The 26,540-nt window shown below is 51.2% G+C and overlaps 2 pseudogenes; both read right to left on the reverse strand.

Moving 5' to 3' along the window:
* LOC138095468 (myeloid-associated differentiation marker-like) lies at nt 1-8,569 on the reverse strand (annotated as a pseudogene).
* Nucleotides 8,570-18,119: 9,550 nt separating this feature from the next.
* Nucleotides 18,120-19,420, reverse strand: LOC138095469 (myeloid-associated differentiation marker-like; annotated as a pseudogene).
* Between the last annotated feature and the right edge of the window lie 7,120 nt (nt 19,421-26,540).

Here is a 26,540-nt window from a genome sequence, read left to right on the forward strand (position 1 = left end):
TTATATCTCCACTTTCTGGATGAGCAAACTGAGGCTTAGAGTGGCATTGACTGACACAGGACTACCATGTTCAGGGTTGGGGGGTGGTGTGTAGACAGGTAAGGAGAAAGGCTCTGAGATGACCAAGAGGAATTGGGAGCAGTTGTCACTGGCTGGAGGGAGGGAGGTGAGGAGGCTGGAGAGGTAGAAAGGGGTCTGAACGTGCAGGGCTTTGGAGGTGACGTTTTGGAATCTGTGTTCCATCCTAAGGGAGCAAACAGAAACCTTCAAAGTGTTTGACTTTGACTTGACTCTAAACCAGTCTTTGAGGGAAAAGATGGAAATGACCAAGGGAGACAGCATATTAAAAAGCAGAGACATTACTTTGCTGACAAACGTCAGTCTAGTCAAAGCTATGGTTTTTTTGGGAGTCATGTATGGATGTGAGAGTTGGACTATAAAGAAAGCTGGGCTCTGAAGAATTGATGCTTTTGAATTGTGGTCTTGGAGAAGACTCTTGAAAGTCCCTTGGACTGCAAGATCAAACCAGTCAATTCTAAAGGAAATCAGTCCTGTGTATTCATTGAAAAGACTGATGCTGAAGTTGAAGCTCTAATACTTTGGCCACCTGATGCGAAGAACTGACTCATTGGGAAACACCCTGATGCTGGGAAAGATTGAAGGCAGGAGGAGAAGGGGACGGCAGAGGATAAGCTGGTTGGAAGGCATCACCGACATGATAGACATGAGTTTGAGCAAGCTCCAGGAGTTGGTGATGGACAAGGAAGCCTGGCATGCTGCAGTCCATGGGGTCACAAAGAGGCAGACATGACTGAGCAACTGAACTGAACTCATGGAACCACAGAAAGCATCTAGAAGCCTATGGCAGGAGAGCAGGTGAGGCGGTGGATGGATCTGGACCACATAGTCTAGAGATGAAGAAGGGTAGACGGATTCACAAGCAGCTTGTGAAGAGCACCTGGGAAGGTGGTGTCGCTGACTAAGATGGGAAAGATGAGGAAGGATCAGTGTGTGTTGGGGGCTGAGGGGGTTTGAGAGGTGGGACTGGACATGTTGAGTGTGACGTGTCCTGAGACATCCAGAGGGAGAGATCAGGAGGCAGTAAGGTGTGACCTGAGTCCCAAAAGAGATCAACTGCAGAGACAGGAATTGGGGAGTTGTCATCACACAGGCTATTCGCTTCCTTGAGTATCTTCTTAAATGTCGTATCCATGGAGCAGCCTGACCTCCACCCACCTGAAATAGCAACCTTGCCCCTTCCCTCACCATAGACACCCCAGTAACTCTTCTTACCTGTGTTCCCTTTATCGTGGCATTAATCACCCACTGACTTGATGTTATATATTGATGTGCACGTCTCCTGTACTAGAAGTAAGCTCCCTGAGGGCAGAACTCTTGGTTCTGTTCTCTGCTCTCTGTCCAGTGTCTAGAATGGGGCCTGGCGCACACTCAGTTGATGAACAAGAATGTTTACTGATGAGTGGAATCTTTAAGTCATTGGACTTGATGAGGAGGAAAAAGTGGTCTGGACCAGAGCCCCAAGGAAAGGTTCCCTCCTGTTGCTTCTTCCAAAATCTGTAGGTGCTGATTTTTAATTGATAAGGCGTCTTGGACTCTTTGCAACCCAGTGGATTGTAGCCTGCCAGCCTCCTCTGTCCATGGGGTTTCCCAGGCAAGAACACTGGAGTGGGTTGCCATTTCCTTCCCCAGGGCATCTTCTAGACCCGGGGATCAAACCTGAGCCTCCTGCATTGGCAGGAAGGTTCTCTGCCACTGAGCCATGTGGGAACAGTCACTGTATTACAATCCTGGATCTTATAAACTGTATATTATATGAGTCATTTCAAGAGGCCTAGTCACCATTATTTTTCATCACAGACTTAATCACAGATCTGTTACTACAAGAAGCAAGCTAGGAATCTTTAAAATAGGCAGAGCACATGTAATACAACTGGAGACATGAATCAGGTCCTAAGTGAGAGAGCAGTGCTATCTTCAAGGTGTCACAGGGCTTCCTCTAGAAAATGTCACCCTTGTGGAGAAATGGGTGTTTCTTCCCTTGAAGAGGTCTGGTTAAAGCACAGTGCAGATGAAATATGCACACTAGAGGAGAGGGAAGAGGCTGAAACACACAGACAAACAGCATTTAAATTTTCTTGTCTTGTCTTAAAATAGGAATTTTATTTCATTGTTTCTTAAGATCTTCCTTCCAGGAGGACCACCTCCTGAGAGCCCTCCCCCTCCATCCCACCTGCCCCTGGGTGAAGATCACAGGCTTCACACCAGTACAGGAGTGAGGGGGCAGCAGAGGGGCAGCAGAGGGCGGTCTTCCCTCCCCAACAGCTCTGCTTCTCCGGCTCCTCTGGCCCTGGTGACACCAGGATGCTGGACTCTGTAGCTTTGTGGTTGAGACCGGGAGACTTGTGGGGCCTTCACAGGCACCAGTCACTGTGAAGAGCAGCTGGTCTCAGTGCAGGGGAGCAGTGGGCATGTGCACATGGACACACACGTGCACTGAGCTTGCAGACAAGTGCACACCTTTCTAGAGAGGCAGCCAGGTGCTGTCCTGGCCTGTGCATTCTGTGCAGCAGGCTGCAGCATCCTGTGAGGCCGGCATTGGGGTGGGGCCCAACATCTTGCATCATAGGCTGGGCCGCTCTGGTTCAGGTGTGATTGGGGTCAGTGGAAGGGGCTCCCAGAAACCTAGGTTTGGGTGAGGGTGGAAATTGACGAGGACTCTCCTGAGTGCTAGTCAAATTGGGGCAATTAGAATATGTGGACTTTGTTTTGGGTTTTTGTTTGTTGTTTCTTTTCTTTCATCTTTGAACTGAGATTGAAAAGGACATTATCAATGTGGAGAATGTTGAACCATCTTCTCTATGATTGACAGCAGGGACTAATAGGAACCAGAAGCCCCACAAATTTTTTTTTAAATTATATAAATTGATTACATTACATTGTGTGTGAGTCCCAGAGAATCAAGAGGCAGCTACAGAAAGCAATGGCACACAGAAACACAAATACATGAGTGTGTCCTCTCACACTCAAGCAATGCAGTTCCTCGGACAGTGAGACCAGCAACCCCTATCCCATCTCCGAACACCTGCACAAGAAAATTTGAAAAGAAACTTCCTCTTTAAAAACAAAGTCACTCACATGTATTAACTTTAAAAATGCCTTCCAGTGTGCAATAGGTGCGGACAAATACTGTTTTATTCCACTCATACTTGGTACCTGGAAGAGTCAAATTCCTAGAGTCAGAAAGTGTACTGGTAGATGGCAGGAGCAGGAGGCGGATGGGAGTTAGTGCTTAAGGGGGAGAGTTTCAGTTTAAGCAGGTGAAAAATTTGGGAGAGAGATGATCGTGAGGGTGGCACAGTGAGTGCACTTGGTGCCACTGGACTGTACAGTTAAATATGGTCAAAGTCACACGTTTTATGTTATGTGAATTTTACCACAATAGAAAAACACCTTACAAAAAGAAACCGATGTAAAAAATGTCTTTAATCAAAGAGACCCCAAAACAGGGTCACTCAGTAATTTTTGCTCTCCTGAACAGAAGACAGTAAAGATAAAAAAATAAACAAAACACTGAGGCTAACATCACTGTGAGGCTGGTAGTGGCCATGCCCTGTCCCTGCAGTGATCAAATGCTGTTTTATCACTGAGGCAGCAGGCCACATCGCTGCCCCTCACAAGCACTGCAGACAGGTGTCTTCACGACCATACAGTTCTCTCAGCTCCTTTTTTTAAATTCCCCAGACAGTAGTTTGGATTGAAGGCATTCACCCCTGACTTCCTCTAAGATGCCATCTATGCAGTGGGTGTTCAGTGAGCCTGCAAAAATCCTGGAGCCAATCTCACGTGGGGCTTAGCACCAGGTGGGGCCCAGGGATCCAGGTTCTCTGCTTCAAGACTCTTGCCCACTGGAAATTATTGACCTCAAGAGAATTTTTTTAACGTAATGGGGATGTAGCCTATATATCCCCCTCCACTAGGAGAAATGGAGCCCAATGACTAGCTACCCACGCCCAGCCCCAAATGCATATACAACCATGGCACCACCAGGAGACAGACACACTTTGGCAATGAGGCACCTCCAGAGGCCCAGGGTGTGAACAGCTGCACAGAGGGCTGTGTGCTGTGGAGTCAGCACCTCAGGAGGTGGGAGGGGGCGGTGGGCAGAGGAGGAAGGAGTCCCAGGTCCTGATGGATCAGAAGAAGGAAAATGGGGAGAGGTGGTCAGGACACAGGAGATGAGAAACCAAGGACGACCAGAAAAGGGGCAAAAAGCAGAAAATGTAGAAAAGATGAGAAAGAGACAAAACAGAATATGGGCAACCAAAGAAACCAGGAAGGAGACAGAGCAGAAGGAGGGAAGGAAACAGAAAGGAGAGTGAGATGAAAGGGGAAGGATGTGAGGAGGGAGAGCGGGAGCCAGGAAGAGGGCACCAGAGGAATCCAAACTCTGTGAAGATACGGAATGGGACCAAACAGAGTCTGGAGCCCTGGAGATATCCTCAGTCCCTACAGAAAGCTGGCGGGCCCAGTACAGCAGCTCAGCCACGTAACCCAGCAGGCTGACGGCTGTCAGGATGGCCACAGCCAGGCGCTGGTCTCAGGAGCGCATGCAGACTGTAGGGGAGGCCATCAGTGCCGTCCTCGTCTCTGGACCAATGAGCACGCCCGTCAGACTCCTCACTGAACTGACAGAGCAGCCAGAGGATGAGATGCTAATGTAGAAAAGGACAGAGCAGGGTCACCACAGCCTGGAAGGTGGGGAGGGGGTGAGTAGATGTCCTCCCATCATCCAGCTTCAGCAGCGTGGCCACGGCTGCTGATATGAAGCAGATGGAGTAACGGCCACTCCAGGGCCGGCTGGTGCAGGTACAGGGAGGTGTTGCTGAGGAAGGCGAAGATGATACAGGCCACGAAGGTCTCCAGCACCTTCCGCAGGCCTGGCACAGTGTGAATGGAGCTGGGAATCTTGAACACATAGCGGGCCCACGTCCAGGCCACATCTGTGATATACAGCAGGGATGCAAGACAGGAAAAGCAGCAGCAGCGACAGCCGGTCCTGATAAGGGACACAAGGCAGGAACTGGGCACAGGCGATGGAGTAGACGGTGCAGGCTGAGAGGCGGAGGAGGGCGGCGTAGCAGGTGTAGGTGTCGGGGAGGTGGTACCAGAGACAGCAAGCCGGGACCGGAGCTTACGTAACTCAACCATGGAGATGATGAGAGGCAGGGCCAGACAAAAGCACCAGGTGGCCACGGGCCAGTTACCCATGGCCCCCGCTTCCCAGTGCCCATGCTGGTCCCCAGCGAGAAGGCCACACTGGTGGAGAACAGGTGCAGCAGGCGGAGGAAGTGGAACGTGGGGTCCAAGGTCTGGGGATGTCAGCCTGGTGGAATGGTGTTATGCCGGTCAGGCAGCTCACGGACACTGGTAAGGTAGTGATCTTCACTGGGACCACCCAGAGAATGATCCAGCTGCAGAGGTGGATTGAGTTAGATGCCGAGAAGAGGCTCAGGGCCCTGTGAGGACTGAGGCTCAGGATCCACGGAGTGTGAACCAGTGACTCAGACACCTGGGAACAGCACAGCTGCTCTACGGTTACTCTCCCCGCCCACCAGCCTTGGCCTTCTCAGGAGATTTCTCTTATCTCACACATGGGTTGGGTCTGGCCACAAAGCCATGAACATTTTTTCACGCTTTGTGCCGTTATCTACAGAGACAAGGGTACTCTGGTCGTTTCCTACAACCACAAATCTTCATTATACTCAAAATTGAAAAAGATTTTTTAAAAAGCTGTTTGGTAACAAAGTTTCACCTAAACAGACATGAGACAATTTACGGTCTTTGTTTATTTTACTCAGTGTGAATGTTCAAAAGCGCAGTTACAGAAACACTAATGCCTTTGCTTAAAAGGTGCATTAGACACCAGTAGGGTGTTAGGTCCAGTAGAGAAGATGCATCAAGTTACATGACTGATGCTAAAAAATTCTGAGTCTGTAGCTATCTGACCCCAAGGGTTTCAGAGAAGGGACTGTGGATTGTCCTGCTAACCCCATTTTACAGATGGGAAAACCAAGGCTCCAGGAGTCAAGCATCTTCCCTAGTTTGAAAGGGTAGGAGTGAAAATCCCTGATAAAAATAGAAAGCCATGGGTTGAGCACTATGTTCTATAGCCCAGCAGGTCAACCAGGCCCACGGGTGGGAGCCCAGCACCAAAGCTCAGGGCTCTGGGACCCAGGACCCACCTTCAGGGCCACAGCCTCCTTCTACAGCACCTGAAGACACAGTGTTCTGGCCTGTCCTCCCTGCGGTGTCACTAGAAGGAGCTGCCATCTGAGGGGACACAGCCTCACCTGGACCGAGGGCAGCTCCGGGGTGAACAGAGAGGAGCCATGGGGTGAGAGCAAGGCCGTGGGGACAGGGTGACACGGAAAGTAGGGACTGTTGTGAGTCCCCTCCCTCAATTTGCCTTAGCATGTGACTCTTCCCGTTTGGGAAGGGAGACCCCAACCCTGCATGACTCCAAGGTATAGTGTCATGGGGGAACCCCAGAATAAATTAACATCATGTCTGTCTCTTAAGCTCCAAAGCGGCCATCCAGGTGGGAGTCTGGAAAGATCTAGGAGTCCTACCTGAGTGAGGATTATCCTGGCCTGGGAAACTGGAGAGCAGCTTCCAAGCCAGGGACGAAGGGATTGGAAATGAACAAGGATGCTGTGTCTGATGCTGATGTGGAATCTTTCAGGACATCCCAGGGAGGGTGTGGAGGGATGAATGACCCCTCATCAGGTCTCCTCTCTCACCCCAAAATCACCGCCCAAAATCATCAGCCCATGTTGGGTGACAGCTTGAAAAAAATCCTAATGAACATTTTCTCTATTTTTGTGGATCATCTCCATGTAAAGGCTGGCAGGTGAGCGGTTTAGCAGATGTGAGGTGGAAAACAGAGTATAAGAACAATAATAGCCTATTGGCTGTCCTCAAACCTCCTTCATGGCATCGTCTTAGTGAGAATCCATCCCCTCCCTGGCTCTCCCTGATAGGAGACACACTGCAGGCAAACTCAGTGCCTTTGGGGTCTTCAAGGGAGAGACTACTTCAGATCCCCTTTCTTCCTCCTGCTGGGGGACACTCAGGCTCTGCCCTGCCCCCAACTAGAACTCCTCCTCCTTCCAGGGACAGGTTGGGGGAGGGGTGCGGGGAAAGACCCCGGGGCAGCCCCAGCCTCTTGTTAATTTAGGACCCTTGTTGGAAGAATCCTTAGTATAAGAAACAAGGAGGCCGGCACATGGAATTTCCTCCCATTTACCAGATCATGGTCAAGTCAGTCCTAACTGCAAAATAGCGGAGGAATTGAGAGACACATTCAGGGGCCACCATTCTTCAGAATTGAAAACATACATGGGCAGCCTGGCTTATATTTTTAAAAAAACACTTTTTTCTTGGTTACAGGGTCATAGTCTAGTTTTGCCAACCTGCCAAGATGCCTCCCTGTGAAGTTCTGGAAGGCACTTCACTTGCTCCCCCAGAACGGAATTCAAACAAAGCAATTCTGCCTCAGGGAAAGACTCGTACAGAATCCCAAGCAAGCCACGTCCCACTCCTGCAGTGTCCAAGTTGACCCCAAAGTCCCAAAGGGCAAAGATTATTCCCAAATGGGTGAGACTGGGGGGATCCCCAGGTGCACAGCCCTCTACTCACTCGGTCAAGAGAGCGGCTGCTCCTTCAGAGGCCACTTTCCATCTCTCCACAGAAAGCGAAAGCAGGCTGCGAGCGAGGAGTGGGGAGGGACAGGCAAGTTCCTGAAACCAGCAAGTTCTGCTTCTGCTTGAAGATACCTATAGATCCTCCCCAGCCTTTTCAGCCTCACCCTCCTCCTCGCCCCAGAAGGAGGTGGAGGGGCTGAGCCTCGGGGACCTGACTCCTGCCTGGATGCACAGCCTTGCCCCCCAGCTAGTCTCGACTGTGCGTTGCTTAAGAAGCCAATACATTGACATGAATCTGCCCCATGTCAGTGTATGGCAAAACCAGTACAATATTGTAAAGTAATTAGCCTCCAATTAAAATAAATAAATTCACATTAAAAAAAAAAGAAGCCAATACACAGAGACAAGTATTGGGTAGAAGAAAAGTAGCTTTATTTTAAGGAAGCCGGCCACCAGGGGAGAAGGTTTTTTACTACTCAGAAGAATCAACTCCCAACATGGCAAGGCTCAGCCAGGGGAACTTACACGGAGGGGAGCAAGAAATGGCTGCAGGTTGCACACTGTGGGTGTGATGCACTTCTTTTTTTTTGAAGACTTGACAGTAACCAGGAACCAGAAACCCTCTTACAGGAGTGAGACCGTGAGTGCGGTCCTTACATTGTTACGATTGGTGGTCGTATCTTTCTGGAAAAACAAAGACAGAAGGAGAACTCAACAGGCAGAGTGAAACTGAACCAGTCTGTCCAAACCTGGAGCTGTTTTTTAATTATTCACAAGCCTTTGGTTTTAAAACCAGCAAGGTTACAACACCAGCGGGTGACCTGCGTGACCGTCACCATCGCCATGGGAACGTCCTCAGGCCTGGGCTCCGGGGCCCTGGGCTTCCTCCTGCACCTGGGGCAGCTGCTCTCCGCCTGCCTGCCCTCCTTGCTGCATGGACACTGGAGTGAGTGCGCAGGTAACTGGTCTGTGTTCCTGCGGTGCTTCTGCTCCGGTGGGACCCTCACCGTCTTCATGGTGGAGCTGTGTGGGCGCCAATCCCACTTCCCCTTGTCCTGCTGTGACCTTCTCTACCACTGTGCCTTCTGTTTCACCCTGTTCTGGCTCTTTGCCTCCATCATTTTCACCACCAACTATGTTCGGTTCTTGCCTCAGAGCCACACCCGGAACCAGGCCATCGCCGCCACTGCCTTCTCCTGCATCAGGCCTGGACCTGCGCCCTGGCTGGCGACACACCCTGCTTTGTCCTGCTGGTCTGGGCGTGCTTGGGAGCCTGTAGGTCTTCCTGCTTATGTCATTTTGGCTTTAATTTTCAGCACCATTATCATCTGCCACAGCCATTTCCAGTACACGTCTGCCATAGTGAGACAAACGATCCTGTGCTCCGTCTGCTTCTCCCTGGGGATGATGTCCACCCTGTTGCTCGAAGATGACAGTGAAACACGGACACCTGTGTACTGTCCTTTACTGTAAAAGCAGACCGTGTCTCCATCCTCCTCTATACCAGCGCTCCGATCTCTGGTCGCTCTGCCCCTTTCATGAGAAGTTGGGTGGGCTGCCTCTGTGGTCCAGTGATGTGAGCTGCCGTGATAAAAAAGAGGGGAAAAAAAAAACCCACCTGCTCTGTGTGCGTCTGGGAAGAGTGTTGGACAACCACTAGCCTGCTGATTTTCTTGGCTGACCAAGGCTCGTACGTGGCCACGTGGCTGTACGTGGCCTCGGAGGCTTTGTAGGGACCAAGGATGGGCCCCGGGGCTCCCAATTTCTCTTCTCATCTGCAGGTTCTTCACTGAGCTCTGATGTTCTCTTCCTGGTTCCCTCTCTACTCTCTCACACCCTTCCCCATTCATCTCCATCACCTTTCATTCCCTTCCCTTCTTCTGCTCTGTCTCTCTGTTTACCTTGTTAGCTGCCTTCTCTTTCCTCTCTCATCTTTCCTATATTTTCTGCTTTTTCCCCCTCTTCTGGTCATCCTTTTTTTTTTTTTTTTTCCCTCATCACTTAAAGGAAAAAAACCCTAGATATTCATTGGAAGGACTGATGCTGAAGCGCCAGTACTTTAGCCACTTGATGTGAAGAGCTGACTTGTTGGAAAAGACTCTGATGATGGGAAAGATTGAGAGCAAGAAGAGAAGGGCACGGCAGAGGAAGAGATGGTTGGATGGCATCATCGACTCAATGGACATGAGTCTGAGCAAACCTCAGGAGACAGTGAAGGACAGAGAAGCCTGGTGTGCTGCATGGGGTCACAGAGTCAGACATCACTTAGTGACGGAACAATCGCAACAGCATGTGTCCTGACCACCTCTCCCCATCTTCCTTCTTCTGATCCTCCTCCCTTCTCTGCCCACCACCCCCTCCCACCTCCTAAGGTGCTGACTCCACAGCACACAGCCCTCTGTGTGATTCGGCCCCCCATCTCCCATGGGAGGGGAGTGTACAGGGCACCTGCCCTTTAACATCAACTAAAATCTCTGGAGGTCTGTAATTTTCAGTTGCAGGAGTCTTGAAGCAGAGACCCTGGTCCCTGGGCCCAACGTGGTGCTCCAGGTCGGGCGCTCCAGCCCCATCTGAGATTGGCTCCAGAATTTTTGCAGATGCACTAAACACCTGCTGCCTAGAGGTCATCTTAGAGGAAGCCAGGGGTAGATACTGTCCATCCCAGCTACTCTCTGGGGAATCAAAATAAGAGCTGGTGAAGAAGCACAGAGACTTGAAGACACTTGTCTGCAGTGCTGTTGAGGGGCAGCGATGCAGCCCTCCTGCCTCAGTGACAAAACAGCTCATTCTGCCTCTGCAGGGAGAAGAGCATGGCCCTGCTAACCTTAAGGCTGATGTTAGTCTGGGATGTTGTCTTTTCCTTTTTATTGTCTCAAGGGCAAAAATTATGGGGAGACTATATTTTGTATGGAAAGTTTCTTTCCAAATGTTTGTCTCGGGGGTGGTGTTGGGTGGATGAGTATTGCTGCTGCTACTGTTGAAGAACCTGCATTTCTTGAGTGTGTGCTGTACACACGTGTGTTTCTATGTGCCAGCTGCTTTCTGTTGTTGCTTCCTGCTTCTCTGAGACCCACCTGTCATATGATCTAAATAAATGTAAATATACATGTATTTTTTAATTCTCTGGAATTTCTGGATAACATCAAACCTTGCTGTTTGATGAGAGAAGCCTGTCCTTTCTCCCAAATCTATAATGTTCTTTTTTAAATCTCAACACAAATATAAAAGAAAAAAGCACAGATCAACATACCCTAATTGCCCCAAATTTTCTTAGAACTCAGAAAAACTGAGCAGATGTTTATTCTCACCCAAACCCCCATCTCTGGGAGCCCTTCCCAATGTCTCCCTACTCCCACCTTTCCTGAGAACCTAGGGGCACAGTCCAGCCCAAGACAACTAGCAGCTGTGCCCCCAACACTAGCCTTTCTGTTCGCTTACCTCTTGAAGGACCAGACCCCGAGTAACTGTACATAACGGTGCATGCCTGCGTGCAGGCCCAGTGTGTGTGTTTGCCTGTGTATGTACCTGTATGTCTGTGCTCACACACGCATTGAGACCAGGAACCTTTACAATAACTGATGGCCAGGAAGACACCACAATCCTTGTTGGTCTCCTGCTCTCAGCCATCAGCCTCAGAGCCCAGCGTCCTGGCATCACCAGGCCCAGAGGGGCCCCAGGCCAGCAGAGCTGAGGTGGAGGTGAGGGGAAGGCCCCTCGCTGCTGCCCCTCGCTCCTTACTGGGATGAAGGATGAGTTCTTCACCCGGGCGCGGGTGGGGTGGATGGGGAGCGTTCCCAGGAGGTGAATCTTAGGGAACAATGTAATAAAACTCATATTTTAAGGCAAGACAACAAGCATATCAACATAAAATTTTCTCTGCCCATCTGGGCCTCCTCCCTCCTCTCTAGTGCACATCTGCAGTGTGTGTTAACCAGCCCTCCTAAGAGCGGAGATGCCTGAACCATCAGGACCAGTTCGGTTCTTCTACACCAGCCATGTAACTTTTATAACACCACCTGCTTATGACCTTATTAATGTCAGTAGCTATTAATATATTGCTCCTATTCTGCCATTTTACAAGAGTATTGTTTCTTGCATTAACAAATGTAACACTGAGCCTAGACAAAAATGATGATGACCAGGTGACTTGAAACACTTGACCTCATATACAATTCTATCAGATTATATTGCAGCAGTGTGACTCTAGATGTGAGAAGAAACAAGAAGAGGGAGATATTTTTTGGAGCTGACAAGACTAGCAGGACACGTGATCCTGAGGATTTTGGCTACTGTCACCAAGACCAGATGAGCACTTGCACCCTGACTGGTGTGTCAGCTATCCTTGTCCAGCCCGGGAATGAGCACTCCTAAAGCCCGGGGACAGCATGGGCAAAATTCCCCCCAAATCTTGGTTGAAATTAAGATGGAAATGGAGGGGACTGTGTGATCAAAAACGTTGCCCGCCGCACAGTTCTACCAGCACCAAGTCACTAGCCACTGCAGTCCCTGACCTACAGCCCACCCTGAACGGAAGTCATGGGAAAGGTCAGGATCAGGTGGTTTGTGCTCTGGGAAAACTGGCAGAACCGACCCTCAGATACTTGGACAATTTAAGGAGACTTTCAATGAACCCAGTTCCTTGCATCTTCCCATACTCAGAAAGCACCAGGAACGTTAACCAAGATATCTCTTCCTCATGGGTGAAGTAACCTTCAACCAAGCTGTGTACTGGTGGCATGTCCCCCAAGTCATACACTGTCTTCCCCACTTCCTTAGTATGGTTTTCAGAGCTTCCTGAGAGACTGTCTCCCCAGTTAGAATCCTCAAGTTGGCTCCAATAGAATTTCCATTTCTTTTTTAGGTTGACTACTGACTCATTTTTCATTCACAAATGCATCTATGCATTGACCTTACCAAGTCTGGGTGCAGGAATCTCTAAGGCTTAGAGTGGCATTGACTGAACATGGTTCTACCATGTGCCAGACTGAGCTCTGGTCTCAGTTCAGGGTTGAGGGGTGTGTAGATACGTCAGGCGAAGGGTCCTGAGATGGCCCAGAGGAACTGGGAGAAGTTCTCAGTGGCTGGAGGGAGGGAGGGGAGGAGGCAGGAGAGGTAGAAAGGGGTCTGAGCTCGCAGGGCTTCGGCTTGATCTTTTGGAATTTGTGTTTCATACTGAGGGAGCAAACAGAAGCTTTCAAGACACCTTCATTTGAAGTTACTCCACTGGGTTTTCATTTGCATTGCAATTACTCCAAAGCAGACGCTGAAGAAAAGAATGAAAATAGAGGCTTATGGCAGGGCTCTGGGTGAGGGGATGGATGCATCTGGACCGCGTGGCTCTAGAGAGGAAGAGTGGGTGGGTTCAGGAGTATTCTGTGAAGAGCATCTGTGAAGGTGGTGCCATCGACTGATACGGGAAAGATGAGGAAGGATCAGTGTGTCGGCGGGCGGGGTGTTCCAGCGGTGGGATTGGACTTGGTGGATGTGAGGTGTCCTTAGACATCCAGAAGGAGAGATCAGAAAGCAGTTAGGCACAGTTCTGCGTCTTAATAGAGATCAGCTCCAGAGGCAGGAACTGGGGAGTTGTCATCACATGGCGTGTTCACTTCACTCAGTATCTTCTCAAGTGTCAAATCGATAAAGCATCCTGACCTCTACCTACCTATTAATAAAATAGCAGTTTTGCCCACCCCGCTTCAACTCCAATAAGTCTCTCTTCACCTGTTTTCCTTTTATCAGGGAGATAAAGACCTGATACATATTAGTTTGCACACTCTCCATCTCCTGTACTACAGTGTAAGCTCCATGAAGGCAGAATTACTAGTTCTTTTCCCTACTCTCTGTGCAGTGCCTAGAACAGTGCTCGGCACACACCCTGTACACAACATCATTTGTTGACTGAGTGAAATCTTAAAGCTATCGGCCTGGACGAGGACGAGAAGGTGCACAGAGAAGAGATGGTCTAAGTGGACCTGAGACACTCAGACAATGGGAGAAGAGGAGGAGGGGGAGGGACAGACAGAAGGAGAGAGGCTGAGCCTCAGGAGGACCATCACTCCAGACAAGGTTTCCTGACTCAGGTGAACTGCGGGGAGAGATCCATTTCTTAATAAATTTCATCCCTCTAGAAGCACATGAGCCGGGCCTCAGGTGCAGGTGAGAGATGAGCATGTGTATCTGGAGGGGCCTCAAGGAGACGCAGACGCAGGAGCCCAGGCCGCCTCCCTGAGCTCCGGCTGGATCCCCCTTTCTTAACCTCCCTTCCCAGAGCTCTCAGTGGGAGGTGCACAGAGGGAGGGGCGGGGCGTGGGGAGCACCTGGGATGGAGCCCAAGATGTCAAGGGAGCAGAAGGGAGAAGTGAGGTCACAGCTGTCCCTGGGGCATCTAGTGTCAGTAATCATGGCCCCTCCCCTCATCAAGACCAGTTAATATTTGCTCCCAAATATTTCATAAATCGGCCCCTGCCCTCCACCCCTGAAGTGTTTTTCCTTAAGGCCCATCATCCCATATGTGGACTGTACAACCTGCCTCCAAACTGGCCTCCCAGCTTCTTGGTGGACTTGATTCAGTTTTTCTCCTACAACCAGAGTTTTAATGCCAGAGTGGGCCTCTGATGGATCAGCCCGTCCTTACAGAATGTCAGTGAGGCCTCATCACTTACAGCTGAAATCCAACCTATGTCTCTGGAGTTCAGTCCGTCCACAGTGGGCCCTGTCTGCTGCTCCTGAGGCTCCACTGGTGTCTTTATAGGAGAAAGGACAGAGAGTTTACACACACAGTGTTGAGAGAAGAGGAGCACGTGGAGGTGGAGGCAGAGATGCCCCCAAAGCAAAGGGGCCTCCAGAAGCTAAAGGAGCCAAGGATGGACCCTCCCCTGGAAGATGAGAGACAGTAAAGCTCTGCTGACCTTGATTTCAAATTTCTGACCTCCAGAACTGTGAGAAAATACAATTTTGTTGTGCTGAGCCTCCAAACTTGTGCTAACTTGCTACAGTTGCCCTAGGAAACCAAAATGAGTTTCCAGAAGAGGAGCCCCTGGAGAGGACCAGCTGCACCTGTCAGGGGCTGGTGGAAAAGCAAGATGCTGTGTGATGACAGGGCTCCACTGGCAATTGGGGCTCAGGGAGCTTTGTGAGGCCAGGGAGGGTCTCAGGTTTGCTCTGTGTTTCTCTTTCCAGGCTCAGCTTGTCCCAGGGTTTATTATCAGCAAAGATGATATAATAATCCCCTGATAGGAGGAGGCTGGCTGGGGCTCAGGGTGCTGGCCCTTCCGCCCTGGGAGCCTCTCAGCAAATAGTCCCTTGGAAACAGGGCAGCTGTCCCTGAGGAGGGGGCTGGCTGGGAGGGGCCTCACTCCCCCCACACACTGGACCCTGGAGGAGCCCCTGTGTGAGCAGGACTGCACCCCTGGCTGGAAGGACTGTCTTGGGCAGGTGACCTGGGCAATTCCGTGGTCTCCAGGGTCCCTGCCACTCTGGCCACATGTCCCTGTCACAGCCCTGAAACCCCGTTTCAAATTGGCTCCATGCCTGCATCCCTTCTGGGTCAGAAGACACCTCCTGGGCTGCCCCGGGGCCACTGGGACCCTGGAATCGCCCCCCTGGGTCTGCACATCTCCACTCTATCCCCGCCCCTCACCCCAGCCCCAGTCCCAGATGCATCCTCAACATGTCCCTTCTTGGGGGTCCAGCAGGTGCCTCCCCTTTCAGCTCCTTCCCTTAAAGGGGGCCGATCATCCATCCATCCCCACCCCCTCCCTGGGATGCCCTGAAAGTCTCCCCATCAGCATCAGACACAGCATCCTTGTTCATTTCTCATCCTTTCTTCCCAGCTTGGAAGCTGCTAAGCAGTTTCCCAGGCCAAGAAAATCCTCACTCAGATAAGACTACTCCTAGATTCTTCCAGACTCGCACCTGGATGGCAGCTTTGGAGCTAGAGACAGACGTTATGCTGACTTATTCTGTGGCTCCCCCATGACGCTCCACCTTGGAGTCATGCTGAGCTGGGGTCCCCTGTCCCGATGGGAAACAGTCACATGTGAAGGCAAAATTGGGGGAGGGGGTTCAGAACAGTCCCTACTTCGCATGTCATCTCGTCCCTGTGGCCTTGCTCTCACCCCATGGCTCCTCCCTGTTCACCCCTGGAGCTGCCCTCTTCCGGGTGGGGCTGTGTCCCTCAGATGGCAGCTCCTTCTGGTGACAGCTGCAGGGAGGAGAGGCCGGGACACGTGTGTCTTCAGGTTGCCGTGGAAGGAAACTGTGGCCCTGAAGGGGTGTCCTGGGTCCCAGAGCCCGGAGCTTTGGTCCTGGGCTCCCACCCATGGACCACGGAAGTGTCAGCAGGGCCTTGGGTTGTAAAGCCAGGGGTCCACACCCACGACTTTGGTAGTTTCATATGGAGTTTCCACTCCCGTCATGCCACCTTAGGGAAGGCACTTGATTTCCCAGCCTTAGTTTTCTCATCAGTAAAATGGGATTAGCGATACATTCTACAAATGTTTTTCTGAAACCATTGGGGTTAGATATGCTCCAGAATTCAGAATTTTTCACCTTCAGACAGGTGACATGGTGCATTTACTGTACATGACATCACAGCCCACTGGGGTCTGCAGCTTGTTATCAAACACAGTAGGCTTTAGTTGCATAAACAACAAAATATGCAACTACACTTCTGAATATTCATGGTTAGCGAATTAAATAGACCATAAATTGTCTCATGTCTGTTCATGTCAAGTGTTGTAACCAAAGGAACTTTTAAAAATTCTTTTTCTATTTTCAGAGCCTGGAAGGGTTGTGGTTGCAGATAGTGGCCATCCTAGCCTGTGTGTCCATAAATAATAGCACACAGCACAAAGAGATAAAACAGTGTTCACAGTTTGAGGCCAGACCGAACATGGCTGTAAGGTTTGGGATAAGACAAGTCTCCTGACAGGGTCAAGGGCGATGGGTGGGGAGAATCATTCTGGAGCGGCTGTGCTGTTACCCAAGTGTCAGAGCCAGTGGTTCCAACTCCACAGATCCCGAGCCTCAGTCATTCCAGGCTCCGCAGCCTTTTCCAGCCATCTGACTCATTCTGCCTCCAGAGCTGGCTCTTTCTCTGGTGGGTCCTCGGTGAAGACCGCTGCCGTACTGGTGCCTGTGACCTGCCTGACCATCACAGCACCGTGTCCACCCGGTGGACATCCCAGAAGAGGGGGCCTTGTGTGTCACGTGCTGCTGCCTTCGCCTGCCACAGCTCTTCTCCACCTGCGGAGCTTCCTCCCTGGTGACTGACACGGGCGTTGGAAAGGGGGCCATAGGTAACTGGTCCCTGTGCATCTGGGGCTTCTGTTTCGCTGTGACCCTCGCCACCTCCATCGCTGAGGTATGTAAGGTCCTGTCCCGCGTTCCTTTCTTTTGGAACAACTTTGCCGTCACCTATGCCTGCTACTCGGCCCTCGTCTGCCTCTCGGTTTCCATCATGTACTCCGTCAGTTACATCCAGTTCTTGCCAAGGCTTTCCCTGAGGATTGACAGCAGGGGCTGATGGAAACCAAAAGATCCAGACCAAAATTTTTAATTATATATTTATTTTACCTGATTCCAGAAACTCAGGAAGCAGCAGCAGAAAGCAACAGGTACACAGAAACCCACATACATGTCACCTCACACTCAAGCCATGCAATTCCTTTGACAGTGCAAGCAGCAGCAACCACCCCCATCCCCAGCCCCAAAACACCTGCCTAAGCAATTCTGAAAAGAAGCTTTCTCTTTAAGAACAAGTCACCCAATAAGTTTTGGCCTCCTGACCAGAAGATAGAAAAAGAAAGAAAAAAATTATCCCAGGCTAACATCACCTTAAGCCTGCAGTGGCCCTGCTCTTCTCCCTGGAGACACAGGACCTGCTGTTTGATCACTGAGGCAGGAGGCCCAAATCGCTGCCCCTCACCAACACTGCAGTCAGGTGTCTGCAAGTCCCTGGGGTTCTTCACCAGCTCCTTTTTTGATTCTCCAGAGATTGGTTGGGGGTGGAAGTCACCCCAAATTCCTTTAAGATGCCCTCTAGGCAGCCAGTGTTTAGTAAGCTAGGAAGAATTTTGGAGCCAACCTCAGGTGAGGCTGAGCATCAGGCAGGGCCCAGGGATCCAAAATCTCTGCTTCAGGACTCTTGCCCATTGGGAATCAGTGACCTCCAGGATTTTTTTTTTTTTTTTTTTTTTTTACTTAAAGGGAGGTACACTATACACTCCCTTCTATTGGGAGAAAGGAGCCCTGATGCCTAACTATCCACCCTCACTCCCACCCCAGAAACACACAGCAACTTAGGCACCCAGAGAGACAGACACACTTTGGCAATGAGGCCCCTCCCGAGGCCCAAGGTGTGAAGAGTTGCACAGAGGGCTGTGTGCTGTGGAGTCAGCACATTAGGAGGTAGGAGGGGGTGGTGGACAGGGAAGGAAGGAGTCTCGGGTCCTAATGGATCAGAAGAAGGAAGATGGGGAGAGGTGGTCAGGACACAGGAGACGAGAAAACCAAGGGTGACCAGAAAAGGGGTAAAATGCAGAAATGTAGAAGAGATGAGAGAAGCAAGAGAAAGAAGCAAAATAGGACATGGTCAACCAAGGAGAATAGGAAGGAGACAGAGCAGATGGAGGGAAGGAAACAGGAAAGAGAGAGATGGATGGGAAGGGCGTGAGGAGGGAGAGAGAGAGCCAGGAAGAGGGCATCAGGGGACACAGAGCTCTGTAAAGACCCCCCTGTGAGTGGAGAGGAAGAGGGGTACTGGGATGGTGCTCAGTCCCTACAGAAAGCTGGCGAGCCCAATACACCAGGTCGGCTGCGTAAATCAGCAGATTGATGGCTGTCAGGACGGCCACAGCCCGTCGCTGGTCCCAGATGCAGCCATAGTCGGTGAGCTCATCAACGCAGCTCATATCGCTGTACCAGTGGGGTTGTCCACCTAACTTCGCATCAAACTGGTAGAGTGGCCAGAGGACCAAGTGCTGACATAGAGGAGGACTGAGAGCAAGGTCTGCCCCAGATGGAAAATGGGAAGCCGGAGGGGCAGTCTGTTCTCCCAGCCACTCAGCCTCAGCAGCACGGCCACGGCTACCTGGACGAAGCAGGTGGAGTACACAGCCAACACCACTTCAGGGCCGGCTGGTGCAGGTACAGGGAGGTGTTGCTGAGGAAGACAAAGATGGCACAGGCCACAGCGCTCTCCAGAATCTTTAGCAGGCCTGGGAAGGTGTGCACATAGCAGGGGATGTTCCTCAGCTTGTAGTGTTTCCATGTGCAGGCCACATCTATGGCACAGAGAACGCACGCGATGCAGGGGAACGCAGAAGCAGCGATGGCCCGGTCTCGGGACGGACCATCAGGAAGGTACTGGACGTAGAGGACGGGGTAGATGGTGGAGGTCGAGAGGCAGAGGAGGGCCCCATAGCAGGCATAGGTGATGGGAAATTTGTGCCAGAAAAAAAGGAAGTTGCATTGCAAGTAGAAACACTCGAACATAGAGATGAAGACGGTCACGGTGAAACAGAGGCACCAGGCACCAGAAGGCGAGGCACCAGTTACCTATAGGCCCCTCTCGTTGCCCATGCTGGCCACCAGGGAGAAGGCCACACACACATGGAGATCGCCTGCGGGAGGCGGAGGAGGCAGAACCATTTGCCCACATTCTATTCGCATGGTATTCTCCCCTTGGTGGACATGGTGTTGTGAAGGTCTGGCAGGTTAGAGTCACCAATATGGAGTGGCCTTCACTTAGGACTCCTCAGAGAAAGATCCAGATCTGAAGGTGGATTAAGTGAGATGATCAGAAAAGGGTCAGGCCCTCTGAGGGCTGCGGCTCGGGATCTGTGCAGTTTGAATCAGTGGCTCAGACACTCAGGTAAGAGCGCAGCCGCTCCAGAATGACTCTCCCCGCCCATCACCTTTGGCCTTGTCAGGAGACTTGTCTCATCTCACAGCTGGGTTGGATCTGGCCTCAACCCACCAACGTTTTTATGTCTTTTTGCTGCATGTCAATATCTACAGAAATTCAGTATTCCGTGGTCTTTTTCTACAGTCACAAACCTTCAAGTTAGGAAAAAAAATTTTTTGAATTGTTTAGTACCAATCTGAGCTGAACGGGCAGGAGAACATTTATGGTTTTGTTTGGACTTTCCTGATAGCTCAGATGGTAAAGCGTCTGCCTACAATATGGGAGACCTGGGTTTGATCCCTGGGTAGGGAAGATCCTCTGGAGAAGGAAATGGCAATCCACTGCAGTACTCTTGCCTGGAAAATCCCATGGATGGAGGAGCCTTGTAGGCTACTGTCCATGGGGTCACTAGGGTAGGACATGACTGAGCGACTAAACTTCCTTCCTTCTTTCTTATTCCACTTAGTGTAAATGTTCAAACGTCCATTTGCTGAAACAGTAATGTGTTTGATCACAAAGTGCTTTCAGACCCCAGTGGGGTGTCATGTCCTATAGAGTATATGTATCATGTCACCTGTCAAAACTGAAAAGTACTGAATTCTGGAGAATATCTGACCCCAAGGATTTTCAGAAAGGAACTGTTTATTGTCGTGCTAACCCTGTTCTACAGATGGGAAAACCAGGAGTCAAGTGCCTTCCCTAAGGTTGAAAGCACAGCAGTGGAAATCCAGGATAAAAATAAAAAAGCCATGGGTTTGAGCACTTTGTTCTACAGCCCAGCAGATCAACCAGGCCTGTGGGTGGGATCCCAGGACCAAAACTCGGGGCTCTGGGACAAAGGAGACATCCTCAGGGCCACGGCCTCCTTTTACAGCAACCTGAAGGCACACGTGTCCCGGCCTCTCCTCCCCGCAGCATCACTAGAAGGAGCTGCTGTCTGAGGGGACACACCCCGACCCTGAGGAGGGCAGCTTCAGGGGTGACCAGGGAGGAGCCACAGGGTGAGAGCAAGGCCGTGGGGACAGGATGACATGGGAGTAGGGACTGTTATGAATCCCCTCACCCATTTTTGCCTTCACATGTGACGCTTCCTCATTGAGGAAGGGAGACTGCAATCCAGCATGACTCCAAGATGGGGCGACATTGAGGGCCACAGACTAAATTAACATAATGTTGGGCTCCAAAGCTGCCATCCAAGTGGGACTGTGAAAAGATCTCAAAGTCCTACCTGAGCAGGAATCTCCTGGCCTGGGAGACTGCTTAGCAGCTTCCAACCTGGGAAGAAGGGATTGGAAATGAACAAGGATGCTGCGTCTGATGCTCATGGGGAGCCTTTCAGGGCATCCTGGGAAGGGGTAGGGATGGACGGATGATCAGCTCCCTTTTAAGGGCAGGAGCTGAAAGAGGAGGCCGCTGCAGGACCCCTGGGAGGGGACAACCCTGAGGATGCACCTGAGACTGGGGTGGGGGGGCAGAGTGGAGATGACTAGGGGTTCCCAGGGTCCCAGGGGCCCTGAGGCAGCCCAGTAGGGGTCTTCTGACCCAGAAGGGATGCAGGCATGGAGCCAACTTTCCCATGGAGGAGGGGCCTGGACTGGAACTGAGACAGGAGAACAGGGGCCTGAAGGGGCTTCAGGGCTGTGACAGGGACACGTGGCCAGAGTGGCAGGGACCCTGGAGACCATGGAATTGCCCAGGTCACCTGCCCAAGATAGTCCCGCCAGCCAGTCTTGCTCACACAGGGGCTCCTCCAGGGTCCAGTGTTGGGGGAGTGAGGCCCCTCCCAGCCCGCCCCCTCCTCAGGGACAGCTGCCCTCTTTCCAAGGGACTATTTGCTGAGAGGGCCCCAGGGCTGAAGGGCCAGCACCATAAGCCCCAGCCAGCCTCCTGCCATCAGGGGATTATTATATCACCTTTTCTGATAATAAATCCTTGCAGCTGCTAGCCTCTTTTCTTTATATCATTTTCCATCCTCATCTCTGTTTAGTATTCTCTATATTTCTCTCATTCTCATGGATAATTGACATAAAGCAGGACTATGATCATCTCTCCTGTGACTGGTTTCCCGTCTTTGGCATGGCCAGGAGTCCTGCCTGCTCAGAGGAGCGTCCACCCTTCCATCCGGGGAGCATCTGTGTCCTCAACTTCAACCCCAGGCTTCAGTACATTTCAAATGGTCTGAAATCATATGTAAACATGTGTGCACCTACATGCATGCATGTTTGTAGGGAGTATCTGTATCTCTTTTCCTGTTTTATAAACATGAGACCACGGCTTCCCAGAGCATCTTGCTTTTCCACACCCCCGACAGGTGCAGCTGGTCCTCTCCAGGGGCCCTGGTCCTCTCCTTCCCCTTTACTTACTCCCTTCCCTCCTGGCTCCTGTGGGCGTTTGGACTGACCCCCCTTCTCTAGATCAGTGGAGCCTCCCCTGTGAGTCTCAGACACTGGGGGACACAGGATATGACCAGGGGTCCTGGGATCCATGTGACCATCATGCTCTGGAGCAGGAGGTCTGGAATCTTTTCTGGGAACTTAAAAAATTGACAAAAAGTATATTTTCCATTTCTGGAAATTCATCGTGGTCTCCTAGGGCTACTGCAGCAGATGAGCACAAGCTGGATGGCTTAAAACCACAGCAACGTACCTCTCACAGTTCTGGAGGTCAGCGCTGTGAAACGGGTGTCAGCAGGGTGCTCTGTCTCTGATGCCCCAAGGGAGGGCCCCTCTTTGCCTGTTTTAGCTTCTGGAGGCCCCTTGGCCTGTGGCCGTGTTACCCAACTCAGGCTTGTCTGCTCGGCCCTCAAGAAGCCAAATACCGAGTGACGAGTGTTGGGCTTTGTCTAGAACAAGGTGCCACTCATCTGCTGTGAACACAATCATCACCCATGTCTGTGCATCAGCCCATGTTGGGCGGTGGGTTAAAAAAATACTAATGAACCTTTCCACCATTTTTTGTGGATCATCTGTGTATTCGGATTGGCAATTATCCGGTTTTGTAGGTCTGAGGTGGAAAACGAAGTCCAATAATAGTCAGCTGTTTGTCCTCTGAACACTCAGACCTACTGCAGGGAATTGTCTCAGTGGAAATCTACCCCTCCCTGCCCCTCCACCCAATCAGGGTCTTAAAGGGAGAGAAAACTTCAGACTCCCTTTTTTCCTCCTGCTGGAGGGGCACTCAGGCTGTGCCCGCCCCCACACTAGATCTCCTCCTCCTTCCACAGCTTAGGGGGGACGTGGTTGGTGCAGACCCCATGGTAGCCCCTGCCTGGGGCATCAGGACTGGAACCACAGAGGTCAGGGTGGATTCAGTTCCCTAAGAAGCTGACCCCTTCTTCTCCTTCCCTTGTCTGCACACTCGTCTGTCAAGGACACAGGCTTTTCACAGTTTAGCTTCTATTTACCATTAATTTAGTGTCCTTATTGGAAGAACCCTTATTATGGAGTAACAGGAAGACCCCCACATAGAATATCCTCCCACTTATCAGATCGTCAGCAAATCAATTCTAACTGCAAAGTGGTGGAGTAATATAGAGAACCATTCAGGGGCCACGATTCTTCAGAATCGAAAACATACATAGACCAGACTGTATTATAATGAAAACACCCCTTTTTTCTTGGTTATGAGGTCATGCCTCTAGGTTTGCTAATCTGCCAAGAGTCGTCCCAGTGGGCTTCTGGAAGGGATGGATGTAGAGCTCCCACTTCACTTCACTCACTCACCCAGAGCAGATTTCAAACAAACAAACCAATCCTCAGTCAGGGGGAGACTGGTACAGAGTCGTAAACAAGCCATGTCCCACTCATGTGGGTCCAAAATGACCCTAAAGTTCCAAAGGCAAACAGTATGTCCAAATGGGTGGGGAGGGGCTCCCGGGGCGCACACCCTCTACTCGCTCAGTCAACAGCTCGGCTGCTCCTTCAGAGGCCAGTTTCCTTCTCTCAACAGAAAGCAAAAGCAGGCTGTGAGCAAGTGGGGAGGGACAAGGCAAGTTCCGGCATCTAGCAAGTTCTGTAGCTGTTGCAATTCTAATGTTGTAGTTCTAGCAGCATACCTATAGATTCTCCCCAACCTTCCCAGCCGCACCCCTGTCCTTACCCCAGGAGGAGATGGAGGGGCCTGAGCCCCGGGGGCCTGACTGCTGCTTGGATCTCCAGGATTGTACCCCAGCTCAGATTCAACTGTTGGTTTCTGAAGAAATCCATACTGAAAGACAAGCATTGGAGAGAAAAAAAACGAGCCTTATGTGAAGGCAGCAGGCCAAAAGGGGAGAAGGTGGATCACTGTGCAAGAGAGCCAGCTCCCACCTCCGCAAGATTCAGTCAGGATTTATACAAGGAGGGGAGCAGGAAAGGGCTGTAGGCTGCTTGCTGGGGGACGTTTACATTAACCATGAGGCACCTTGCTGGCTTTTAAACTTGGGTGTGGCCCTTACATTTTCCAGATCAGCAGGGGTCAGTGGTCATATATTTCTAGAGAATGAAGAACTAAGACAGAAACTGAGAAAAACAGACACACCAAACCAGCCATCAAACCCCAGAGCTGTTTAACTATTCAGCAAAGGAGGTTAAAAAGCACAAGAATTACAAAGAGCCTCCCCTCAGGCCCCAGCTTCACGCTGGTCTTGGGCTTCTCCTTCCTCCTGAGGCAGCTGCTCTCCACCTGTGCGCCCTTCCTCTGGTGACCAGCATGGACGCTCTGACGGGGAAGGGGTGTAACGAGTGTCCATCTGGTGCTTCTGCTTTGCTGTGACCCTCACCATCTTCACAGCGGAGCTGTGTGGGTTCCAGTCCTGCCTCCCCTTCTCCTGGGGTGGCTTTCTCTCCCCTGTCGCCTTTTACTTCCATTCCTTCTAGAAGTCTACGTGGACACATCTGGGTTGATTGGCAAAACTAGAGTATGACTCTGTAACCAAGAAGAAAACGGAACTTTAAGTTTTCATACACCCTAACCCGTGTATGTTTTCTATTCTAAAGAACAGTGTACCCCTGAATGGGTCTCTACATTCCTCCACTCTTTTGCAGTTAGAACTGATTTGTTAAAGATCTGGTAAGTGGGAGGAGATGCCATAGGCAGCTTTCCTGTTGCTCTATGATAAAGATTCTTCCAACAAAGGCACTAAATTAATGGTATTGATCTCGGGTGGCCGTGGCCTGCAGCGGCTTAGAGCGGTGGTTGGGTTCCCAGCCAGAGACTGAGGCTGGGTCCCGGTGGTGCAAGCACAGGTCCTAGCCAGTAGACCAGTGGTCAGTGGCCAGGGCCCTGGCCCTTCAGCTTTGCAGAAAAGAGTTTCCACAAAGACAGATGTGAAACAGGTCAAGTATTTATTATGAGGAAAAAGAGTGCAGTACGTGCGGATAGAAACACGGGCAAAGTCAGGGAGAGTCACTGAGTCACACCCTCGTGGCAGTTTGAATTACTTCTATGGGCCATTTCTTCTGGCTTTCCTTTGGCCAATCATTTTGATTTGCCTGGTTCCAAGTGCATGTTTGGTATATCTCAGGATCCTCCCATGTGTGCATGAATCTCTTAGACAGGACGGCTTCTCCGAAGAGGCCTATGGGTAGCCTGCCATTGGTTAGCATCACTCCCTTTTGACTTCCAAGGAGCTTTTCTGCTCCTGTGTGGTCAGGGAGGTCTCCTGACTTTGAGAATGAGAAATATGCAGGTCCCAGCCTCCTACCTTAACAGTCTTGCTACTCTAGTCTTGGTGTTTTGGTCCTTAGGGAATGTATCTCCAATCACTTTACCCTGATGGGGTCCATCTACCTCCTGTCTCAGTATGAAAAGGAAACTAAATTGTGAAAAGCCTGCCCTCTTTACAGAGGAGTCTTCACAGGCAACGGAGGAAGAAACGGGGGTCAGCTTCTTAGGGAACTGAATCCATCCCGACCTCTGTGGCTCCAATCCTGATGCCCCAGGCAGGGGCTGCCCCGGGTCTGTGCCCATTCCCGCCAGTCTCTGGAAGGAGGAGGGGTTCTCGTGTGAGTGCGGAGCAGAGCCTCAGCACCCCTACAACATGAGGAAGAAAGAAGGTCTGCGTAATCTTTCCCTTTAAGACCCAACAGGGCACTCAGTTTGGCCAGGGTGTGTCCAGAACAGGCGCGTGTGTGTGTGTGTGTTAGTGCTCAGTCGTGTCCGACTCTTTGTGACCCCATGGACTGTAGCCCGCCAGGCTCCTCTGTCCATGGGATTTCCAGGCAAGGAGACTGGAGTGGGCTGCCATGCCCCACTTCAGGGGACCTTCCTACTCAGGGTTTGAACCCACATCTCTCATGTCTCCTGGATTGGCAGGTGGGTTCTTTACCACTGAGCCACCTGGGAAGCCCTGAGCTCAGAAGAGTCCTGGCCAATTTCCACTCTCACCTAAACTAGGTCTCTGGGAGCCCCGCCCAGTGACTCTCCACCCACACAGGAACCACAGGATGGGGGTGCGGCCCAGCCTGCAATACAAGCAGTTGGGCCCCACCACAATGCCAGCGTCCCACCTTCCTAACTCTTAAAGGGGCCGTGACACATCGGCTGCCTCTTTATAAAGGTGTGTGGTTGTGTGTATTTCAGTGCACATGTGTGTACATGTGTGTGTGCCCACTGCCCCCCTGCATGGAGACCAGCAGCCCTGTACAGTCACTGGTGGCTGTGAAGGCACCACGCATCTCCTCCCCTCAGGCACAGAGCCCCAGAGCCCAGCACCCTAGTGTCACCAGGGCCAGGGGCCAGGCACGCAGGGCTGCGGGGGAGGGCGGGGGAAGGACCCCCTCTGCTGCCACTCACTCCTGTACTGGGATGAAGCGTGTGATCTTCACCCAGTGGTAGGAGGGGTGAATGGGGATGGCTGCCATGAGATGATCCACATCATGGGAAAAATCTTAAGAAGAACTGAAATAAAGCAAACCCTCACCCTCCCA

Source organism: Capricornis sumatraensis, chromosome 19 (genome assembly GCF_032405125.1).
Source record: "Capricornis sumatraensis isolate serow.1 chromosome 19, serow.2, whole genome shotgun sequence".
Taxonomy (NCBI): Eukaryota; Metazoa; Chordata; class Mammalia; order Artiodactyla; family Bovidae; genus Capricornis; species Capricornis sumatraensis.